We start from the raw sequence: 6,636 nt of genomic DNA on the forward strand, positions 1-6,636 counted from the left end.
GGGCCTTGCCTTTGTCTTTCAAAATGTCCTCTCTGCCCACTGTTTCCTAGTATCTGCCATGGCTCTGCATTTCCCCTGCTTGATCCTGCTTCTCTGCTTTCCACACAGGTGGCTTTTGCTATCAGGGTATTTGAAGTTTTCCTTTGATGGCCCTGCAACTAAGCAACTTAATTATGGATGAGCACTCTGCCTAAATGCTTGTATCTCTCTTTCTTCTTTAGTCAAATACCCCTGGCATATATCCAGGGCTTCAATGCACAAAAGCAAAGGGTAAAGCTGACCCACCCACACTGAGCAACCCCCAATCCCTTCCCATCCATCTGCTGCTTGGAGCCTTTGTTAGAAGGGAAGAGGGAGGAAGAGTGAGCTAGGAGGAAAAGAAAAGGAAAAATGAGACCCATTTCCATAAAATGTGCCATATTTAATATTTTAACTTCTCAAAATGAATGATGCATTATCAGCAATGCTACTGTATGTAAAATAATAGAGTTAACTGTGTTCCGATATTGGTCAAACTAGCATTTTAATGAGATTACTAGAATACTCCCATTTTTAATCACATATATAAAACATCACCCAGGCACAACCCTTGAAAAGAAGAAAAGGCAAAACAGAGAAACCCAAGAAGTAAAATATAAGATTTCTTAGTGGTGAAAATAAAACAGGAACAGATTTTTCTAAAGTACCTTTACCTTGAGAACAGAGAAATATTAGAGGAAGGAAGCATGTGCTTGTGTGTGTGTGTACACGTGCACACATGTGTGTGTGTATGTAGAAAGAATATTCATAGTACCAGAAGAGATATTCACAATCTAGCCTGAGAAACAGAAAGCGTAAAAGTGGTTCACTTGGAATCACGCATTTGGTTACTGGTGGAGCCAGAGGTGCATTCAGATTTCCTGACTCTGAGGGGATTGCTGGGCAGAGCCATGTTGGCAATAATGTCTCTGAAATGTCCAAGTAACTGTTGCTTGCTAAGTGCTAAGCTGGTTCATTCAGTCTGCAGTCCCATCCTCTTTGCTCTTGTTCTTAGACTTGCTCACCCCATTGGCCTTTTGTTCCCAGTGATTTCAGTATGCCCATGAAATCTCAAAAAGAAGCTATAGTTCCAATTGATATGCCCTGTAAGCATAAAATACACACCAGTCTTGAAAGACTTGGTATAAACAAGAATGTAAAGTGTCTCATTAATAATTTTTCCTATTGATTACATGTTGAAATGATCGCTTTTGGGACATAGTGTATTAAGTAAAATATGCTAACACTAATTTCATCTGTTTCTCTCTATTTTTTTTAAATGTGGCTAAAAGGAAATTTTAAATGATATGTATATATAGTTCATATTACATTTCTATTAGGCAGCACTGTCTTAGGTAATATAAAATTGCAATTTTTCCCCTTTTAATTTGATATTCTACCCTTTATTCAAATTTAAGACTTGCTACAAAATTTCTGGCTCGGGATGAATGATTGCTGTTTTGGAAAAATGGGAATTAGTGTAAGAGACAAATGATTAAGATATATTAAACTGTGCTAATTAATAATTGTGCTGTTTTTAGAAAATGTAGAAATTATACGAATCAATAGTTGTACTATTTTGGAAAAATAGAAACTAATGTAAGCAATCAATGATTTAAATGTATTAACTTGTACTATATATTTTAATCCTCCCCTTCTTGGGGTGGAACATACAGTCCCTGACTCTCTGGTGTTCTTAAATTGAAAATTGACCAGAAGATTTACCTTCTTGTGGTTCTTCCATCAGACTACTACCAGAACATACTTCAGAATGGGCTAACTCACACATTAAAGAGGAATCGTTAAGGCTGAGGTTGGGGGGCCGTGTGGTGGAGCACAGTGTTTTTGAGAATAATTGGGTAATGAGAGGACGAGAAGGTCATACATTTACTTAAGAGTAAAATAACTTCCTGAGAAAAATGTTCAGAAACTCGCACATTTCATTGCTTTAGTTGTTCTAATCTAAGCCTGATTCAGACATGTAGGTGGGCACATAAAATAATCTCATAGGTGTTTTCTGCCACTACTATGAATGTAATTTGTTTTGATTTTTGTTGTTTTTTGAGACAGAGTCTTGCTCTGTCATCCAGGCTGGAGTGCAGTGATGCGATCTTGGCTCACTGCAACCTCTGCCTCCTGGGCTCATGTGATTCTCCTGCCTCAGCCTCCTGAGTAGTTGATATCACAGGCACACACCACCATGCCTGGCTGATTTTTGTATTTTTAGTAGGGACGGGGTTTCATTATGTTAGCCAGGCCGGTCTTGAACTCCTGACCTCAAGTGATCCACCCACCTCGGCCTCCCAAAGTGTTGGGATTACAGGTGTGAGCCACTGCGCCAGCCCAGAATTTGAAGGAAGAACACACAAGCTAAAAATTAAGCTATAAAATAACAGCCAGCTCTATTTTTTTTCTATGAATTTAGTGCTATAACCTTAGAAAATGAAAACTTTTTATTGTAGAGTAGTATAACAAGAAATGTCAAGAATGTATAATTTTTGCTGGAAAAAAAATGGCGGCGGTTGGGGAGGACAGTCAGAATAACATTCACCTTAGGCAAAGTTGTATTTGACAAGTTACAACTTGTTCAAACTATGACTCCATAATGACAATGGCAACTAATACTCGTGAGTGGTTACCAGGTTCCAGGCATGGCTCTATTTCTCTATTTCTCATCATGTGTTAACTCATTTAGTCCTCAAAATGGCACCATGAAGTACAGTATATACATATTGTCCTTTTTCTTGCCTTACAGATGTGGAATCTGAGGCACACAGAGGCTAAATAACTTGCTCAAACTCACGTGGTTAATAAACAGCAGAGCAGGAACCTGTAAACTCTGGCAATCTAGCCCCAGAGTTCATGCTTTTTACAATGAAGACAGCTATGAATTGGCAAGTAATAGTGGACAAAGAGTCAGAGAAATTCACAATGTGTTGGTTTCAACAACAGTAAAGAATAGTTTCAGGTGGTCCATGGAAAAGTGTCATGCAAGAAAAATCACAAACAATATTGGCCAGTAGGGTGAACATCAGTTGGGAAGTCAGGAGACAGAGGATCAAAAACCTCTATAAAGAGAGAGAATTGGACTACATGCCTTCCACGTTCCTTCTCAAACCAGCGATTTTGTTAGTGCTGTGGTTTCTTGTGGCTTCTTCCAACAATGGTTACCTAAAGAGTTATGAATTGCAAACGGAGTTGTGAAACCTACTAAGGGAAAGAGAAGGAGACTGTCCCAATGCGAAAGGGGAAATAATTTGATATATTAGGATTATGGGGAATAAAACCACACTGCTAGAGCAGACCAAAGATTGAAGAGAACACATTGTTAAGAATTTAATGATTGAAGAGAACACATTGTTAAGAATTTAATGATTGAAGAGAACACATTGTTAAGAATTTAGTTATTTACAACCATAGCAGGGTTTATAATGTCAGATCTTACAAGGATAGAACTTGCCTCTTTAAATTTATTTCCAGAGCATGTATGGATGCACAGATACTTTATCTACATTTTATGTTGATGATGGCAGTATTGGTGTTGATGATCATTTTGAAGATAATGAAGAACTCTGGGATATTTTTAAAAAGCCAGAGTGATTATGAATCATAAGCACTTATTTACGCCATCTGTAAAGTGCGGGTAATATTAACCTCAAGGACTTTGGGGAAGATTAATTAAGAGAAAGCAGGGAAAAAGCTAAACACAATGTCTGCTCCATTATATGCTATTAATCAAGGGTGGCAGTGATGATAGAGGGTTTTTTTTGTTGTTGTTGTTTTTTGTTTTTTTTTTTGTTGTTTTTTTTTTTGAGACTTGCTATTTTGCCCAGGCTGGCCTTGAACTCTTGGGCTCAAGCTATCCTCCCATCTCAGCCTCCCAGGTAGCTGAGACTGCAGCACCACACCCGGCCTCTGACAGAGTTTTAAATTCTCAAGCACGGCTTTGTTTCACATACAATTTTTGAATATATTTATTTTCTTCAGAAATTCATATTAGAATAGGTTGTAAAGGTCTGTTGGGTCAGACCCTGTATACTTTATGTCAACAAGCTCCTCACATTCTGAGATCATAGTTTGCTAATGACAATTGACAGATACCTACACAAGATGGTTTGGTGGTCCTTTTCTTAGTCCACATGCTTTAGAAAAAAGAAAAAGACGGTTTTTGGAACAACAAAGAAAACATAGACTTTGAGGTCAGAAAATGACCTCAGGTTTCTTTTCTGTGAAATTTTGTAATAATTAACTTATTCCATAAAGATATAGAATCTTTTGAGAACCAAGTGAGATACTCTCTGTGGAAGTGCTATACAAATGCTAGTGTTATTATTAAAAGTCATATTGCCTTGTGTTAAAATGGTTGCTTTCAAACCAAGAACACCAGGTTATCTCTTTGTAGATTACCTCTATATGTCATTAGCGCACTTAGTATAGTCATCTCTCACTCTCTCAGCCTGTGCACCTATGAAAAGCAAGGATAGGACTTTTTGATCTCAATATCTCCAGCATTTAGTATTCTAGCTGACACATAGGAGGCACTGTCACATATTCTTAAACCATGCATTTAAAGGAAGCAGAAACATTGATTTGAACCTTTAAATATTATGAGCCACACAATGAGACTAGATGGCTTAGATCCAAAATGAGTGAATTTCTTTCCTTTTACAGACCAATAAATATATAAAAGTTACTGTTGCAGGCTTGGTTCTCAAGAGTCACATACTGAGTTAGAGTTTGTGGTGCAGGATATTTATTAGGGATCAGTATCCATAGAAAACAAGTGGGGAAGCTAGCTTAGGTAGAAAGAGGAGTGCTCATTAGAGTTGTCCTTCATTGGGCCAAGATAGCCAGGCCTTTATACCCTGGCCTTCATCAGTCACTGGATATGAGCCATTCTGGAAGAGCATGTCCTTGGGCAAGGTGACTCCTGCAGCTGAGGCCATTCCTGAAGGGGTTGACAGTTGAGGCAACCCCTTTTGAAGGGGGATCTGGCTGGTGCATCTCTATGTTTGCCATAGTCATAAAATTTAAAATGTTCTTTGCCCCACATGAGAAGATGGCATAGGGCACAGGATGACATTAATCAATGAGACATTTCAAATTACATTTATAATTGAATAAAAGAAAAGGCTTATGCTCTCACAGATTTATGGTAGAATATACCAAAAATTAATGCAATGAAGACTTACAGAAAAACAAAAGGCTCTAACATTGATTTGTTGGCATGTGATGTCAATTTCTCATGAAATGCGGTCCTTCAGCAGGTGTTGTGAGTACTTTTTTGTGCTTTGAAACAGGCATCACTAAGCAAAGAGCTCCTCCCAGAGTGTAAAGATGCAGTGATGGGAAGAACTCTTCCCAGATTCAAGTCTCTCCACTATTCTAGCTTCTGAAGAGAACAGGTGTGTCTGTCCACTAGGAGGTATCTGTACCCTGGAGTCATGACAAGTGCAGCATCAGCACGATATGGCTTCCCTTTCTGATCTAAGTCTTCTCACCCCTACCCACCCCTCAGCCCCAACACATTTGGTATTTCATCTTGGGCAGCTCTCTTGCTCAAGTGTGTAGGTTTCAATGGTGCCCAAAGAAGTGAACAAAAGCAAACCCATACCTTAATTCATTCAAGGTCACAATGAAGAAATCAGCTTACTCAGTTTCCCAGTCACAACGTGTAAGCGACCTGCTCTACCTAACACAAAATAACGTGTTGGGTGGACTAGCAAACACAGGAGTTTAGAAGAAAACCAACCACTATTTCCTCAGGACCTAGAAAGGTTGATTCGTCCTTCATTTTGAGCTTCTGGGGGGTAGTTCAGGAGCTTATGCGTATTAAGATTTAAGGTATGGGTCTGTAAAACTGGAATCTCAAGAAAATCAATTAAGTTCATAAACCTCTCTACCTCCCACTGCAGTACTAACTCATTATTATTAAACGCTTAAAAAATGATGAGGGCAAGATCAGTCTACAGGAGGCTTGCCCTCCACCATTATAGATTATCAGACAGATTTCTAAGATGTAAGCTACTAAAATTATAACATATTTTAATTTTCTCATGCATAGTAAATGGAGAAGCAAATGAGCATTTCTTAGGCATTCCAGGAGTAATGTTTTAAACTGATCAATGTTTTCATTTGGTTCTCTCTCAATCCTTAGGGGTAGACACCAAAATAAGGCTAACTATGTTTAATTTTTAAAAGATAGAAAACAAATTCCATAGTAACTTAATACCCAGTAATGTCTGAACTCTCTCAGTTCCCAGGGCTATTTTTAGGTCTTTAGGGAAAATATAACTATTTTTCCCCTTTCTCAGCCTTGCTATTCCCCAATTAAACCTTACCCTGTCTCGCCACACCCTAAGATTCTGAAAGGAGCCAGGCTCCTTTCACTGGTGGCGGGAAGGAAATTAAAGCAGTCAGGGTTGTGAGGAGCAGGAAGTGTAGGTTCGAGTTCCAAATCCAAGAGTGTCTGTGACTTTCAGCCAGTTCCTTGTTTTCTACAGGCCTCCATTTGCCCATGTATTTAAGGAGAGAAGAGGATGTATGCTTTCTAATAGCTCTTCCAAGGCCACTGTCCTGTGATTCTTTAATGCTCCAAGCATATTCTGCTCATTTCCA

The sequence above is a fragment of the Macaca mulatta genome, chromosome X (assembly GCF_049350105.2).
Source record: "Macaca mulatta isolate MMU2019108-1 chromosome X, T2T-MMU8v2.0, whole genome shotgun sequence".
NCBI lineage: Eukaryota > Metazoa > Chordata > Mammalia > Primates > Cercopithecidae > Macaca > Macaca mulatta.